Source organism: Oncorhynchus kisutch, linkage group LG8 (assembly GCF_002021735.2).
Source record: "Oncorhynchus kisutch isolate 150728-3 linkage group LG8, Okis_V2, whole genome shotgun sequence".
Taxonomy (NCBI): Eukaryota; Metazoa; Chordata; class Actinopteri; order Salmoniformes; family Salmonidae; genus Oncorhynchus; species Oncorhynchus kisutch.
Genome location: NC_034181.2, coordinates 54,435,391 through 54,452,345, shown reverse-complemented (window position 1 = coordinate 54,452,345; position 16,955 = coordinate 54,435,391). Strand labels below are relative to the sequence as shown.

Sequence of the window (16,955 nt, the reverse complement as noted above, 5' to 3'; positions counted from 1 at the left end):
GATGAGAATGGGGGCGTGCCCGGTCCTCTTTTTCCTGTAGTCCACAATCATCTCAATCATCTCCTTTTAACTGGTTATAAAGTGGCGGAATTGTCTTTTAAAGACACACTACATGATCAAAAGTGTGTGGACACCTGGTCATCGAACATCTCATTTCAAAATCATGGGCATTAATATGGAGTTGTTCCCCCTCCCCATTTGCTGATATAACGCCTACATTCTTCTGGAAAGGCTTTCGACTAGATGTTGGAACATTGCTTCCATTCAGCCACAACCGCATTAGGGAGGTCAGCACTGATGTTGGGCGATTAGGCCTGGCTCTCAGTCGGTGTTCCAATTCATCCCAAAGGTGTTCGATGGGGTTGAGGACAGGGCTCTGTGCAGGCCAGTCAAGTTCTTACACACCGATCGCAACAAACCAATTCTGTATCGACCTCGCTTTGTGCACATGGGCCTTGCTTTGTGCACATGGCCTTCGTTTTGTGCACATGGGCTCTGTCATGCTGAAACAGGAAAGGGCCTTCCCCAAAATGTTGCCACAAAGTTGGAAGCACAGAATCGTCTAGAATGTCATTATACGCCATAGCGTTAAGATTTCCCTTCACCGGAACTAAGGGGCCGAAGCCCGAACCATGAAAAAAAAAACACAGACCATTATTCCTCCTGAAATTCACTGAGCTCTTCAGTAAGGCAATTCTACTGCCACTGTTTGTAAATGGAGATTGCATGGCAGTGTGTTCGATTTTATACACCTGTCAGCAATGGGTGTGGCTGAAATAGCCGAATCCACTAATTGAAGGGGTGTCCACATACTTTTTTATATTAAGTTTAAATTTAAAAAAATACTAATACAATTTTAAACACACCAGCTCTCTCGCTCTGTGTACCCTCCTTCGTAGTCAGCCAGCAGTACTGCCACTCACTGGATATGGGATTTGTTTATAGGCATTCATAGAGTCTTTAGTGGGTGTTGTTTTTGATGGCAGTGTCTATTAAGGGAGTGGTATGTGTGTGTGTGAGGTTTACAGCTTATCACAGAGAGAATTACAGGAGAAACAGCAGAGGACAAATTACCATCAGTTCAGTCATTCGCACACTCGAACGCAAGCAACCACACACACACACAGTTCATAGGCATTTCCCTGCCCTGCTGGCTGCTCAATCTCCCTCTATTCAACACACACACACACACATACACACGGCCCAGGGTTGAAACATGACTAATGTAATGTGTTCCATGATGGTTATCAGAGAGGAAAGCAATCAGACATGCTGACATGCTACAAGCAGTCTCACTAACCGCACACATGTTTAAACATTCTTGTGTAAGGGGAATCTGGTTTGATGTTGAGGATGTGTTTTCCTGTGTGCCAAATACACCAGGTATTGTTGTTATGGGGGAGGCCAGGGGGAGGTGGTCATTTTGGAAGTGGCCTGCTCATTCGATGGCAACATGGAGCAGGCCTTTGCCGAGGAGCTGCTTAAATAGCAGCCCCTTGTGGTATGCTTGTTCAGCCTCGGGTGTAGGTCCAAGATGGTGGCGCTGATATTTGGCAGTCTTGGCCACGTACACAGGCTTGCATTGCATGGCCTCCAGATTGCGGGCCTGATAAAAAACTAGGGCAAAGCAATTGGCTAGGTACTGTTCTGTTTCAGCTGTCGTGGGCAGCCTAGCTGTTTGGACAAGGAGGTGCTTTCTGTATGCTCAATCTCCCTCTATGCAACACACACACACCAGGGGTGAAACATGGCTAATATAATGTGTTCCATGATGTGTATCGGAGAGGAAGGATATTCTAAGAGGGCATCCTGACATGCTGCTATCAGTTTTATTGACCTTTCTCTCGTTCTCTCTGCTTCCGTTCTGTTTCCTCCTCAATCTCATCTGTCCTTCCTCATCCCTACTGTAAAATATCCTTCTTTCATTCATTCATTCCCCACCTCTGAGTCTCTGTCTTCCTCTCTCTCTCTCCATCCCTCTGGAGGAAGTTATCTTCACGCTCCGTTTCCACGGTAACTCCCCGACCAGGGAAACGCTCCTCTCAGGTTAGCGAGAGCTGCACAGCTTTCGTTTTTCTTTCTTTCCTTAATTTTTTCTGGGAAATTGGAGAGGGATTCGTTTCTATACAGCCTTATCGTCCTGAGAGAGACAGAGGGGCTAAACTAACTCAGCACAGCTATTACTGTCTCATACTACTGTTGTGTTTCGCCTGCTCTGTCGCATCCAGGGGGAAGTGTTTCCCCGACATTTACTTTTGTGAGGCAGACCAAATAGTCATCGGCTACAGTTGGTCTTCTATACAGATCGTTGGTCTTCTATACAGATCGTTAGTTTTGGGAGCACTGTATGCTGATTCAAGGCCCTGTCCTCATCACCATATCTAGGAATACAAGTAGGAAACCCTGAGAGAATAGCAACAGCCATTCCAGTGGAAGAAATGCTACATGGAAGCTGATGTTGAGCGTCCTAATGAAAATTCTGAGAGCCACTGACATCATGCAGGTAAATCGCCTCATTAGCCCCTAGCAAGAGGAATTAGGCGAAAAAGGAAACAGTGAATATTTCTACACAGCAGGAAGCGTGAAATGAAGTGGACACAAAACTTATTGTGGTCTAGACTGGGAGATGGAGAGAGAGTCTACTGTAGCAGAAATGACTGAAGGTGGCAGGGCTATCAAACTGTCATATGAGTCCTAGGAAATCCTTTTTTCCCCTAAGTAACACTGGTACACAGTACACTGACACAGTCATAATAGGACAGCCCTAGTGCCTATTACTCAATATAGTTGATGTTAATGTGCTTATTTGCCTGTCTGATGTTTGGTTATGTAATTAATGGGTTGCTGAGTTTCTGAAATGTCTCCTTCAGAACCCACACACGTGCACAACGCAACACACTGTTGTAGAACTTCTAACACAGGGACAGTGAAAGTCAATAAATCATTGTTTATTATCAGTTAACTGGAGAGGTTCCAACAAACTCGATGCATCATAGTGAACGTCTGTCAGGAGCTCTAACGGGGCAGTCCTGTCAGTTCCCTTACATACTGGTTACAGACACGTTACATAGGCATAGTTCATAAGGTTGGTTCTGGCATGTGTCTGGCACCGTCTCCTATCGTAACTTATAGAACATATTCTGGGCATTCAGCCAGATGGTCCTAAGGTGAAGGTCATCCCCCCTAAAGACAAGATTAACATTTTCAAGACTTTTTCTTCAAAACATGAAATTTCACAACACACACACAAGCACAAGTACACACATTCATGCTCGCACACACAAACACACACACATACACACACAAACATACACTCACACTCCAAACCCACATTACATCTGGAATCCAAGATGTCAGCGCAATAGGACGTATATATCTGTCTTTGTCTTATCCCATGTCTTATCCCTTGCAAATAGCCAGTCTTTTTTCATATATATCTCAATCTCACTTATATCAACGAAGTAAATATACTTTCCTGCAACCCACCTCACCCAATGAGGTACGGATCTGCTATTTTTATTCATTATAACTGGAACTTCCATCAGGAGCTAGCCATGGCTAGCTGTCCTCACCTTTTCCCCCTGGAATCAGCCAGCCTTAGCTCGGACAATCACCTACCTGCCAGTCTGCACAGCGCGAGATCAACCCTGAGCATACCGGACTGCTTCTCTCTACCATATCACCGGATTCCTGCCGCTCTGGATCATTACTCCTAGCTAGCTTTAGCTACCTAGCTTGCTGCAAACGAGTGGCTACTGTTAGCTAACGCATCTATTTCGAAGCAAGCATCAGCTAGCCTCGAGCTAGGCCCATATACCAACTAATGCTAGGGCTACAATTACCTCCTTTGCCAATTGGCCTGAACCCTTTATTGTCGACACGGAGCCCCGACGATCCATCACGACTGGACTGCCGCCATGATCGTGGTCTCAACAGGGTATTCTGTCACGATATCGCCGCAGAACCATCTACGTTAGCTTTGTCTGAATACTGTGTCCCCTGCTCACCCAGCGTAGTACTGAATACTGTACAGCACCCTGACTCACCTATTGCTACTCTTTTGACCCTATGATCACTCGGCTACACAGCTGATGCCCCCTGGACTGTTTCAATAACACGGTACCTCATTTTGTTTACCTGTCGGCCCCATTCTCGAACTCAGGTCCTGTATGTATCTAACTGACCCGCTCTGCCCTTTCCTCGCCATTTACCCGTTGTCTTACCTCTCCTGAGCAACACCTGTGATTGCTTTGTGCCTCTTTCTTTTTATTTTTTATTTCACCTTTATTTAACCAGGTAGGCTAGTTGAGAACAAGTTCTCATTTACAACTGCGACCTGGCCAAGATAAAGCATAGCAGTGTGAACAGACAACACAGAGTTACACATGGAGTAAACAATTAACAAGTCAATAACACAGTAGAAAAAAAAGAGTCTATATACATTGTGTGCAAAAGGCATGAGGAGGTAGGCGAATAATTACAATTTTGCAGATTAACACTGGAGTGATAAATGATCAGATGGTCATGTACAGGTAGAGATATTGGTGTGCAAAAGAGCAGAAAAGTAAATAAATATAAACGATGGACTATGTACAGCTGCAGCGATCGGTTAGCTGCAGCGATCGGTTAGCTGCTCAGATAGCAGATGTTTGAAGTTGGTGAGGGAGATAAAAGTCTCCAACTTCAGCGATTTTTGCAATTCGTTCCAGTCACAGGCAGCAGAGAACTGGAATGAAAGGCAGCCAAATGAGGTGTTGGTTTTAGGGATGATCAGTGAGATACACCTGCTGGAGCGTGTGCTACGGGTGGGTGTTGCCATCATGACCAGTGAACTGAGATAATGGCGGAGCTTTACCTAGCATGGACTTGTAGATGACCTGGAGCCACAGACAAGGGTATGTGAGTACTAATGTCAATATGCCTTGTCTACTGCTGTCTTGGCTAGTTTGTATTGCTTTATTTCACTGTGGAGCCCTCAGTCTCACTCAAAATGCCTTAGATAGCGCTTTCGTCACACCCCACACTCTTGCGGAGACCTCACCTATGTCAAATCAAATCAAATTTTATTTGTCACATACACATGGTTAGCAGATGTTAATGCGAGTGTAGCGAAATGCTTGTGCTTCTAGTTCCGACAATGCAGTAATAACGAACAAGTAATCTAACTAACAATTCCAAAAAAAACTACTGTCTTATACACAGTGCAAGGGGATAAAGAATATGTACATAAGGATATATGAATGAGTGATGGTACAGAGCAGCATAGGCAAGATACAGTAGATGATATCGAGTACAGTATATACATATGAGATGAGTATGTAAACCAAGTGGCGTAGTTAAAGTGGCTAGTGATACATGTATTACATAAGGATGCAGTCGATGATATAGAGTACAGTATCTACGTATGCATATGAGATGAATAATGTAGGGTAAGTAACATTATATAAGGTAGCATTGTTTAAAGTGGCTAGTGATATATTTACATCATTTCCCATCAATTCCCATGATTAAAGTGGCTGGAGTAGAGTCAGTGTCATTGACAGTGTGTTGGCAGTAGCCACTCAATGTTAGTGGTGGCTGTTTAACAGTCTGATGGCCTTGAGATAGAAGCTGTTTTTCAGTCTCTCAGTCCCAGCTTTGATGCACCTGTACTGACCTCGCCTTCTGGATGACAGCGGGGTGAACAGGCAGTGGCTCGGGTGGTTGATGTCCTTGATGATCTTTATGGCCTTCCTGTAGCATCGGGTGGTGTAGGTGTCCTGGAGGGCAGGTAGTTTGCCCCCGGTGATGCGTTGTGCAGACCTCACTACCCTCTGGAGAGCCTTACGGTTGAGGGCGGTGCAGTTGCCATACCAGGCGGTGATACAGCCCGCCAGGATGCTCTCGATTGTGCATCTGTAGAAGTTTGTGAGTGCTTTTGGTGACAAGCCAAATTTCTTCAGCCTCCTGAGGTTGAAGAGGCGCTGCTGCGCCTTCCTCACGATGCTGTCTGTGTGAGTGGACCAATTCAGTTTGTCTGTGATGTGTATGCCGAGGAACTTAAAACTTGCTACCCTCTCCACTACTGTTCCATCGATGTGGATGGGGGGGGGTGTTCCCTCTGCTGTTTCCTGAAGTCCACAATCATCTCCTTAGTTTTGTTGACGTTGAGTGTGAGGTTATTTTCCTGACACCACACTCCGAGGGCCCTCACCTCCTCCCTGTAGGCCGTCTCGTCGTTGCTGGTAATCAAGCCTACCACTGTTGTGTCGTCCGCAAACTTGATGATTGAGTTGGAGGCGTGCATGGCCACGCAGTCGTGGGTGAACAGGGAGTACAGGAGAGGGCTCAGAACGCACCCTTGTGGGGCCCCAGTGTTGAGGATCAGCGGGGAGGAGATGTTGTTGCCTACCCTCACCACCTGGGGGCGGCCCGTCAGGAAGTCCAGTACCCAGTTGCACAGGGCGGGGTCGAGACCCAGGGTCTCGAGCTTGATGACGAGCTTGGAGGGCACTATGGTGTTGAATGCCGAGCTGTAGTCGATGAACAGCATTCTCTTCCTCTTGTCCAGATGGGTTAGGGCAGTGTGCAGTGTGGTTGAGATTGCATCGTCTGTGGACCTATTTGGGCCTCCAGAGATGAAACCTTTCTCATCATCACAACGCATAGGTTTACCTCCACTGTACTCACATACCCTTGTCTGTACATTATGCCTTGAATCTATTCTACCACACCCAGAAATCTGGTCCTTTTATTCTCTGTCCCCAACGCACAAGACGGACAGTTCTTATAGCCTTTAGCCGTACCCTTATCCTCCTCAGTTCCTCTGGTGATGTAGAGGCTAACCCAGGCCCTGTGGCCCCCAGTTACACTCCTATTCCCCATGCGCTATCATTTGTTGACTTCTGTAACTGTAAAAGCCTTGGTTTCATGCATGTTAACATCAGAAGCCCCCTCCCTAAGTTTATTTTCTTCCACTGCTTTAGCACACTCCGCCAAACTTGATGTCCTAGCCGTGTCTGAATCCTAGCTAAGGAAGGCCACCAAAAATTCTGAAATTTCCATCCTCAACTATAATATTTTCCGCCAAGATAGAACTGCCAAAGGGGGTGGAGTTGCAATTTACTGCAGAGAAAGCCTGCAGAGTACGGTCATGCTATCCAGGTCTGTGCCCAAACAGTTCGAGCTTCCACCTTTCCAGAAATAAGTCTCTCACTGTTGCCGCTTGTTACAGACCCCCCTCAGCCCCCAGACCCCTGGACACCATATGTAAATTAATTACCCCCATTTATCTTCAGAGTTTGTAATGTTAGGTGACCTAAACTGGGATATGCTTAACACCCCGACCGTCCTACAATCTAAGCTTGATGCCCTCAATCTCACCCAAATGATCATGGAACCTACCAGGTACAACCCCAAATCTGTAAACTCGGGGACCCTAATAAATATCATCCTGACCAACCTGCCCACTAAATACACCTCTGCTGTCTTCAACCAGGATTTCAGAGATCACTGCCTCATTGCCTGCATCCGCAATGGGTCTGCGGTCAAATGACCACCCCTCATCACTGTCAAACGCTCCCTAAAACACTTCAGCGAGCAGGCAAGAACAGATATAGCCCTTGGTTCACTCCAGACTTGACTGCCCTTGACCAGCACAAAATCATTCTGTGGTGTACTGCATTAACATCGAATAGCCCCTGCGATATGCAACTTTTCAGGGAAGTTAGGAACCAATATCCACAGGCAGTTAGGAGAGCAATGGCTAGCTTTTTCAAACAGAAATTTGCATCCGGTAGCACAAACTCCAAAACCTTCTGGGCCACTGTAAAGTCCATGGAGAATAAGAGCACCTCCTCCCAGCTGCCCACTGCACTGAGGCTAGGAAAAACTGTCACCACTGATACATCCGGGATAATTGAGAATTTCAATCAGCATTTCTCTACGGCTGGCTATTCTTTCCACCTGGCTACCCCTGTAAACAGCTCTGCACCCCCCACGGCAACGTGCCCGATGTCATAACCGGCATTGATAAAAGACTGTGCAGCCGTATTCATCGACCTGGCCAATGCTTTGGACTCTGTCAATCACCGCATTCTTATTGGCAGACTCAACAGCCTTGGGTTCTCAAATGACTGCCTTGCCTGGTTCACCAACTACTTCTCAGACATTGGTCAGTGTGTCAAATCAGAGGGCCTGATGTCCGGACCTCTGGCAGGCTCTATGGGGGTTCCACAGGGTTCAATTCTAGGGCCAACTCTTTTCTCTGTATACATCAATGATGGCGCTCTTGTGGCTGGTGATTCTCTGATCCACCTCTACGCATTCTGTATACCTCTGGCCCTTCTTTCGACACTGTGCTAACTGACCTCCAGACAAGTTTCAATGCCATACAACTCTCCTTCCGTGGTCTCCAACTGCTCTTAAATGCAAGTAAAACTAAATGCATGCTCTTCAACTGATCGCTGCCCGCACCTGCCCGCCTGCCTAGCATCACTACTCTGGACGGTTCTGACTTAGAATATGTGGAAAACTACAAATACCTAGGTGTCTGGTTAGACTGTAAACTCTCCTTCCAGACTCATATTAAGCATCGCCAATCCAAAATTAAATCTAGAATCGGCTTCCTATTTCGCAACAAAGCATCCTTCACGCATGCTGCCAAACATACCCTCATAAAACTGACCATCCTACCGATCCTTGACTTCGGCGATGTCATTTACAAAATAGCCTCCAACACCCTACTCAGCAAATTGGATGCAGTCTACCACAGTGCCATCCGTTTCATCACCAAAGCCCCATATACTATCCGCCACTGCGACATGTGTGCTCTCGTTGGCTGGCCCTTGCTTCATATTTGTCGCCAAACCCACTGGCTCCAGGTCATCTATAAGTCTTTGCTAGGTAAAGCCCCGCCTTATCTCAGCTCACTGGTCACCAAAGTAGCACCCACCGGTAGCATGCGCTCCAGCAGGTATATTTTACTGGTCATCTCCTAAAGCCAATTCCTCCTTTGGCTGCCTTTCCTTCCTTCCTTTCCTTTTCTGCGGCCAATGACTGGAATGAATGGCAAAAATCACTGAAGCTGGTGACTCATATCTCCCTCACTAACTTTAACTTCTTGGATATAGGGGGCGCTCTTTTAATTTATGGATAAAAAAACGTGCCAGTTTTAAGCTTGAGGCTGTATTCACGATCCCGGATCCGGGATGGCTCGATGCAAGAAGTTAAGCATCAGCTATCAGAGCAGCTTATGGATCATTGCACCTGTACATATCCCATCTGTAAATAGCCCATCCAACTACCTCATCCCCATATTGTTATTGATTTATTGCTCCTTTGCACCCCAGTATCTCTACTTGCACATTTTCTGCACATCTCCAGTGTTTATTTGCTAAATTGTAATTATTTCGCCACTACAGGCTATTTATTGCCTTACCTCCCTAATCTTACTTCATTTGCACACACTGTATATAGACATTTCTATTATGTTATTGACTGTACGTTTGTTTATTCCATATGTAACTCTGTGTTGTTGTTTGTGTCACACTGCTTTGCTTTATCTTGGCCAGGTCACAGTTGTAAATGAGAACTTGTTCTCAACTGGCCTACCTGGTTAAATAAAGGTGAAATAAAATATCAAAATTGAGATAACACAGCTTAATAGCGCTTTCTCTTGTTTAAATAATCCCTGCTGTTATGATAGACAAGCCCATATATCTGTGATATTATGACCTTCTGTTGTGTCTTTTACCGTATATGATTAGTATGTGTGAATGAAATGAGCTAATGAACCAAACCATCACCAATCCCACAGATGTAGGACCTTAATTTGATCACCCTGTTGCAGGAGAACTTTAAAAATGTGTAGCATCTTGGAGGTTTAAAAAAGGTTTCTTAAGTTTGAATTTGCCACTTTAAAATTTCAGACTTCCTTACAAAAAATGTATCAACCTCTACAAAAATGTTAATTAATTACAAATATAAATAATAATTCACATTTCTTGTTGCTGCAGGATTATATTCCTGCTGCTGCAAACTGGCTCAAATGAAGATCCTACATAAGTACGGTATGATGTAGAAGTGATAATGGGGACACTAGAGGATCGACACCAGAGGATATGTTCACACACACACACACACACACATGTATACATAACTGTACACAAATACACATATACGCATAATACGCACGCAGACACGCACGCACAAACACTAACATGGACACAATTACCATCAAATGCTAGGAAAAGCTTTGACAGTTTGTCAGCTGCTAAGTGGGTCATTAAATATATTGGTGTGTATATTACAAACATACAGTATAGCTAATCAGAATGTGAATAATGTGTTGGTGCACTTATAAGCGTAGCGGCAACAAGGATGTGAATACCTAGCGTTAGGTTCTAAACGAACCTATTAAAACTTACGGATATTTAATAAAGCTCAATCCAAGTTTATTCACCCATTGAGTCAATACATCTGCATAAGACAAATACTTATCTCCACCAGTGGTAGTATATACAGTGGTGGAAAAAGTACTCAAATGTCATGCTTGAGTAAAAGTAAAGATACCATAAAAGAAAAGGACTCGAGTAAAAGTAAAAGTCACCTAGTAAAAACCTACTTGAGTAAAAGTCTAAAAGTATTTGGTGTTAAGTATCAAAAGTAAATGGAATTGCTAAAATATACTTTTTTGAATCGCTAGGACCCATTTCTCAATACTTAGGTCACTTTTTCAAAACTCTTCACACAGTTCTCCTAACCAACTTTCAGCTTGGCACAGCAGTTCATTTCCCATCCAAAATGCACTAAAACTACCAAAACACTTCACACGTCTCAAATCAACTCCTTCTTCCATAACACTAGCAAAGGTTGTCACCCAACAAGCACACTTTGTCGCTCATAAAACAATGACCTAAAAAACACCAACAACAGGTAGCATCACACAATATTTTATTTTTCAAAATGTCTTTACCAGACAAGAATGACACCTCTCCACTGTTTAGAATTCACCGCAGTATTTGTTACAGGAATTAATCAGACATGATGCAATATGCTTCAATATGATTTATGTCATTTTTTGGCATTGAGTGATTCCAAAATACAATCATTTGTATATACACCATCTACCGGTACAGATACAGTAGCAATGCTAGTCAACCCTGTCTTCTGCATTTGGCCACAGGTTCTCATCCACATCACAACTTATGTCATCTTGGGCAATACACCTAGGAAATAATATTTTGGCATGCCTGGTCCATCCCTGGCAATATTCTGCAGATATGTCCAGGCATCCAGCATTCATTGCATCCAGGAGGGTCATTTGATCATGTGGATGGTGGTCATAAACCTTCCACCTCCACGAGGAAGATAATTCCTCTATGGGGTTGAGGAATGGAGAGTAAGGTGGGAGGAAAAGTGACACCATCCTGGTATCGGCTGCAAACCACTCTGTGAATGCACGGGAGTGGTGAAATGCCACGTTGTCCCATACAATTACAAACGTTGGCTGATTTCACCTCACTGCAACCCTTTCCTCACCTGGCACAACCCTTCCATAGAGGTCATCAAGGAATGAAATGAGACGCTCGGTGTTGTATGGCCCAATTAGCGGCTTGTGTAACAGCCATCCATCAGAGGATATTGCTGCAGACATTGTGATGTTGGCACCCCTCTGGCCCGGGACATCCACTGTGGCTCTTTTCCCAATCACATTCCTTCCTCGCCGCCGTTTTTTTGGCCAAGTTGAAACCAGCCTCATCCACAAAGATGAATATGTGGGGTGTTTGCCTGGCTTCAATCTCCATGATTCTCTCAAATAAATCCACAAGACAACATAAGAGTTATGCTATTACGGTAGTTTACATTATACCTTAAAACATGCCATTGTGTGCCTCTGCACTGTTTGGTTTAGTTCAAAACCCGTTCTGTATTTTATAGTCATCTTACCTGAACATATTGGTTCCTGAGTTGCTTGACTTCAGCGTTCCTCTCAATGGGGACAGTGTACAACTGACTTGATGTTGTTTCAGGACTCTAGAAATAGTTGTTATGCTTACATTGTGAATATTTCCAAATGTAATGTAGTCTACCAACACTCTGTCCCGAATCTCTTTGAGCAGTGAAAATCCTACCTCTCCCGCCTGTGGGAGGAAACTGTTGGGTCCTAAGCAGAAATACAAAAACAATTACACACAAGTGGGTTTGGAGGCTTTGCTGGGTCCATGTTTACATTAAAGTACAGCATTATTCCCAAGATGTCCCCTTTTGTATAGATGGTAATGAAATTGAAAGACTAACACCTGGATAGGTGTTCAGCTACAATGGGAATCAGTTGTGGTTGGTCCAATAGTTTTTTTATAGTACTTCATTTTTTAGATTTGGAATATATTTCAATACGGTATTACTGTAGAAATGTAGCAAATTGCTGTCTTATTCAATTTTGTGTTATGTTATTTTGTGTTATGTACAAATTTGCCTGTAGGTACATAGAGTTTTGGTGGTGGTTGTGTCTGAGTGAGAAAATAATTGATGAAATTTGAAAAATGTAGTCATTGAATGCATTCGTGTCAAAGCAATGAAAAACGATCCACAGTTTAGCCCACATAGACTGCTGTTGTGCTCACTGTGTGAAAAAGTGACCTAAGTATCAAAAGTAAAAGTATTCATGATTTCAAATTCCTTATATTATGCAAACCAGACGGCACAATTATTATTCAATTTTTTATTTACCGATAGTCAGGGGTACACTCCAACACTCAGATATTAATTTACAAATGAAGCATTAGTGTTTAGTGAGTTTTCCAGATCAGAGGCAGTAGGGATATCAAGAGAACATCCCTGGACAAGTGCGTGAATTGAACCATTTTCCTGTCAAAATGTAACAAGCACTTTTGGGTGTTAGGGAAAATGTATGGAGTAAAAAGTACATAATTTTCTTTTGGAACATAGCAAAGTAAAAGTAAAAGTAATCAAAAATATAAATAGCAAAGTAAAGTACAGATACCCCAAAAAACAACTTAAAGTACTTAAGTATTTTTACTTAAGTACTTTACAACACTGAGTATATATACCCCAATTTGGGTGGGAGTCTCCCCCTTCTCTCTAAACATTACATCTTTATTACTAGGAAGGAAGTTAAGTGATACGGGCCACAAACTGTTCCTTCTCCCTTAAGGTGACCTGACCTCGACACACCTTCCTCACTAATCCACAGCTCTCCCCCCTTATCAGTGACTGCCAACATGTGATCGTCTGCTCTGCGCTCAGTACATTCTAAGCTTAATTGCCTCTACCATATACATTCCTCCTACAGATAACCATTAACTTCTGGTGTCGACCCTCTAGACCAGGGGTGGGAAATTCCAGTCCTCGAGGTCCTGATTGGTGTCACAGTTTTGCCCCAGCCCCAGCTAACACACCAGACTCCAATAATCACCTAGTCATGATCTTCAGTTTAGAATGCAATTTGATTCATTAGGGCTGGAGAAAAGGGGTGACACCAATCAGGTCCTCGAAGGACTGGAGTTGCCCACCCCTGCTCTAGACCATAGCACTCAATATTTCAATAGGATACCTGATAATTAACACTATTCCTAAGTTTAGGAACCCAGAATCCAGAACCCATCACTAGAACCCAGAATCCATCACTAGTCAAGTGAAAGAGACTCTAAAAAGGTGTCAGAGCCCCAGAGGGAAAAAATACATTTGTCAAACCTTCCTTCAAACTCTTACCACCACCATTGGGAGCACTAACCTAATGTTCTAACAGTGAACTGCACCTTATTTAGATCATAACAGAAAGGTACAGTAGCTTCAACTCGCATTTGATGAAATGGCTGAATTAGTGATGAGCCGAGGTGGACTATGGATGACTCATAGCATCTGAATTGCACTCATAGTTTGAATTGAAACTAGACGATGTGCTTGTCCGAGCATGGAGCTAGATGCATCACAGCAACAGACTGAGCTTCTGTTTGTATAATAACAGAAAGCTACTGTAGCATTAACCTCATCCCCAGGTTAATGGCCTTAGTGGGAGTGACCATATCATTTAATTGGAGTGACCTACTGAGTAAAGTATTTGTCATCATTTCATTTTAGTGAATGCATTCCCTAGGCAGAATCTTCCCATGAACCTCTGCGTGCTACCTAGCAACAACAAAAATCATTACGATTTGTCGGTTTGAATGTGTCCTTCGCTATGCAAATAAGCATTTAAAACACGTTTTTCATCCAGGGTCTCACATTTTCCACCTGTAGAAAATGATGCGGCAGCTTACTCTCGCATGACTGCGTGATCTACAACGGCAGTCCATAGGCAGAAAATGGGAAATCCTGGATAAAAATGTGTTTTCAACGCTTATTTGATAGCGAAGGACAAATTCAACCCGACAAATCATTAGTATTGTTCCTAAGAGATATTGGAAATACCTCTTAACTGGAAACGTTATTTTGGTGATACCGAATAGTTTAGATTTGGTTGATCAAGGACACCAGTCTACGGAAGTTTCAACAACGATCCATCTGTCTGTAAACAATGGCTCGTTGTGGGACGAAGCAATGACTGACCCTGGCCACTTCTTACAAAACGAAAGAGTAGGTAAGCAGCTAGTGCAACACTAAATGCAATGTTCCTTCAATAACCTAGCTAGCTAGTTAGCTAGCTACAGTAGTAACATAATTGTATCACAATTAATACGTTTTAATGAAGCAGCAACTGCCTGTTCTGCGCCGAGTCATTGCAGTATCGAGACAGCTCAGCTGCCGCCGCTGAACGTAAGAGGTGCCCTAGACACGTGAGGGTAGGTGTTGTGAGAGGTGATTGGTTGGTAGATTAAGCCAATTAAGTCATTGAGTAATGCAACTTGTATCCCTAGCCTTAGCGGGGTCATCAACAACTTGAATGTTCCGGTTTTCAGGGGAAATGTATGAGAGCGCCTTTGACGTGACTTCCGCTTTTGGAAGTTAACAAGGTCGACACTCCATCTTTTCTCCTCCACATTTAGTGGATTGGTTGAGCAGTGCAGAAGAAAACCTCCCTCAACAACAACTAAAAATGTAATTCTCGTCAAGACCAGAATGAGGGGGGGGGGTCTAGTTTCAGGTGCTTCTTTTATGTCTGCTACGTGTCCTAACGAAGGTCAAGTTTGTGTTCCAATAGACCTTCCGCGCATTTAGGCAAAGTGTCTGGGAATGAGATTATTGTAGCATTGACTGATTTATACACACACACATGTACATAACTAAGCTTTTTAGTAGAGTGTGCTAGCAAGGAGAACAAAAGATACAAAGCTCAGAAATTAGATTGATTATACAGTAAGTGTGGAAGGAAATTAAAAATAAACCATCAATCAGTTTAACCGAACATGTTTAGGGGTAATGATTTTCAGAATGATTGATTTCAGACTAGTTCAATGGAACGGTCAATAAAGTTAAAATAGATTGTAACTAAAAGAGTAATTTCATACTTGACTGAACACACAGGAGCAAACACACACAGCACACACACACGCAAACCCACATACACGCTCGCTCACGCACACCTGAGGGAATCAAAAGCGGAGGCAGCCAGTCCCTCCCCCCCCCCAAAAAAATGGCAGCACACACTGGTTCAGGTGTCTCTCTCCTCCTCTTTCTCCCTATCATTCCCTCTCTATCTCACTGAACTAAATATAACCATGCGCCCAATCACATACTCACTACTTATTTATATTGAACTGTCTTTGATCTGTAGACCTGTTGAAAAGCAGAGTGATGTATTGGCATCCCAGTCTTACCTTTATGCTTCTGCCCCTGTGCTTCTTCTAAGGAGACCCCTTACACACGTAGCTTCTGCTCCAGCCTGTAAAAACACACACACACATGAATCATTATCTAGTATTTACGCACTCACAAACACAGAGCGAATAATAACACATACATGTCCAAACAAGCTCCCTGAGGTAAAGATATATATTTTTTTATCCTAACACCAATCCCAGTTTGTGAATAAACAGCTCATTCATGTAACCCCAAACCCAAATGTATGACAACATCAAAACCCTAACAACCAATTACCCAGAGCCCTGACTCTGTGTGTATGTCTTGAAACCTACTGTACAGTACTTTAGTGTTCTCAGAGACATACTGTACTGTTCTCTCCCGTAGCTTTCTCTTTGACAGGGAACCTTAGAACGGGAAACTTTTTGTTCCACCTCTGCAAACCCCAATTACCTTAATCTTCTTACTCCAGTAATCCCAGCAGGGGAACCTTTTTGATGTGACATGCTTGAATGAACATCAAAGTTGGTGTCTTGATGGTGTGGGCACTGTGGGCTGGGCTGTATGTGCCTATGTATGCCCATCAGAGCAGGACTAGTGGATTATTCTGGGATAGGAGGAGAAAGGGCCAAATAAAGGCATTGGATGTGATGGTAGGATGCGATGGGCAGATGAATCTGTGAGCAAATATGAGCAGATTCAATGGAGGTGAAGTGTGGGAAAGAGTGTGTGTGTGTGTGTGTGTTTACTGAATGTCTGTGTGCATACAACTTTAACAGTCTGCATGGGCTTCTAGCATCAGAGAGTAAGGGTTGGATGAGGACGTTCTTTCTCCTCTTTGTGCTAAGGCTTGCACTGACATGAACCTCAGTCATAACTACACTACATAACGACAGCAGCTTCACCAGAACATAAAAAAGCACTCAGGGACAAGACTCCTTTTGCGATTCCAACAACACACACACAAAACCATCGGAACATTCCACTCATTTTCCCTTCACTCCTGTAATTGAAGGCCTTTCTCAAAGGGCAGTGTCTTAATGTGTGTGTGTGTGTGTTTGGCTGTTGTCGTGTCTTTAGTATCATTAAAGGTGAAGACTTATTTTATCAAATCAATTCTCTGTAATTATTATTACATGATTAAACTAAGCATGTAAATGTAATTAACTTGGGAGTCGGAGCACCATGGAAAATGTTCAGATTCCAAAGTTATC

The 16,955-nt window shown here is 43.5% G+C and overlaps 1 protein-coding gene across 1 annotated transcript in view; it reads right to left on the bottom strand.

The window, feature by feature from the left end:
• Positions 1–15,824, bottom strand: part of LOC109895561 (LARGE xylosyl- and glucuronyltransferase 2) — a 149,221-nt gene extending 133,397 nt beyond the window's left edge. The window contains exon 1 of the mRNA XM_031830568.1: positions 15,759–15,824. The gene's annotated coding sequence lies outside the window, so the exon portion shown is untranslated. The remainder of the gene's footprint in view (positions 1–15,758) is intronic.
• Between the last annotated feature and the right edge of the window lie 1,131 nt (positions 15,825–16,955).